Here is a 1,839-nt window from a genome sequence, read left to right on the forward strand (position 1 = left end):
AACACGCTAAGTGGAGTGGGTAGATGTGGACTAGTCGGTGTAGTCTAGCTGTAAAATCTCTAGCGAAGATATGTCGGTGGTGCAAGCTACCAAACCCGCTAATGATATAAATGTTGAATGGTCATGTAGGCGCCTCATGAGCACACTGGAGTGTCATCTCATGTTGAGCTTAACATCTCAACACTCCCCCTTAATCTCAACTCCAGCTCATGAACTCCAAGCATATCTCAAAATCTGTGGAGCTTCTTAACTCCCAAGGCTTTCATGAAGATGTCAGCGACCTGATCCTATGTGCTAACGTAGGCTAAGTCGATGTCGCCTGCCAAGTTGAGGTCAAGACTCTCTCCCTTATGAAGTGGTAATGTACCTCAATGTGTTTTGTCTCCACATGAAAAACTCTTGGCCAACTATATACTACTAAGATTGTCACAATATATGACAACATTTCTCTCCCCATGCAACCCCAAATCAGCAACAAGTAGCTTGCGTAACCAAGCTACCTCTCACACGCTTGCACCGTCGCAGCTTCTCTATGCTCGATAAGGCAACTATGGGCTGTTTCTTGCTGCTCCATGTCACAATAGCACTCCCCAATGAAAACATAAATCCACAGGTAGATCTCCTGTCTGAGATGCTACCTGCCCAATCTACATCTGCGTAGCCATATAGCTCCAATGGTACACCTGTTGCATAAAACAATGCATAATCAACAGTGGCCCTCAAGTATCAAAGTGTGCATCGCACACTGTCAAGATGTGGTTTGCGCGGAACCTACATAAATTGGCTCTCTAAGCCAACAGTGTAGCTCAAATATGGCCTGCTGATCGTGACATAGATCAAACTCCCCACAATCTTCTTGTACATAGTGGGATCCTCCAACACATAACTTGCATATGCACTAAGCTTGCCATTTTGATCTAATGGCACCGATATTAACTTACAATCAACCATCCCATACTTGGAAAACATCCCATCCAATACATACTATCTCTATGATAGCCAAATACCCTTAAGTGTGCGAATGACCTCAATTCCCAAAAAGTAGCACAGATCTCCCAAATCCTTCATCTCAAACTTCCTTTGAGAATACTTTTCACATGCTCAATCTCTTCCAAGTTGTCACCCCCAACAATAAGATCATCTACATAAATGGTGATGATCACAATACCCTTATCACTCTTGTGCACATACAAAGAGTGACCTGCCTCTGCCATATGAAAACCAATAGTGACAAGATACTCAGCAATCTTGTCATGCCATGCTCGTAGAGCTTTCTCTTCAGTCCATACAATGTCTTACGAAGCTTACATACATGCTTTAGGTGACATGTATCCTCAAAACCTCATGGCTAATACATTCAATGTAAACATTCTATCCACTCTGTTGCCTTTTATAACCAACCTGCACTTATCTTTAAAGTCTTCTACATAACAGCCATCAAGGTTAAACTGAACCTGCAAACCCTACTCAATCATATGGCCAACAGAAACTAGATTCTTTGTAATGTTCAAAACAACATGAAGTACATCTGCAAGATACTTTACGTTACCATCTTGCATAGACAATGGCACATATCCAACATGGGCAATCGGATGAGAAGTGTCATCCCCTGTTTCAACAAAACCTGGTCTTTCAACAAAAACCTACTCAATCATATGGCCAACAGAAACTAGATTCTTTGTAATGTTCAGAACAACATGAAGGTTAAACTGAACCTGCAAACCCTACTCAATCATATGGCCAACAGAAACTAGATTCTTTGTAATGTTTAGAACAACATGAAGTACATCTGCAAGGTACTTCACTTTACCATCCTGCATAGACAATGGCACATATCCA

This window comes from Cibotium barometz, chromosome 55, assembly GCF_041138505.1.
Source record: "Cibotium barometz isolate CiBa-2024 chromosome 55, ASM4113850v1, whole genome shotgun sequence".
NCBI classification, from domain to species: domain Eukaryota; kingdom Viridiplantae; phylum Streptophyta; class Polypodiopsida; order Cyatheales; family Cibotiaceae; genus Cibotium; species Cibotium barometz.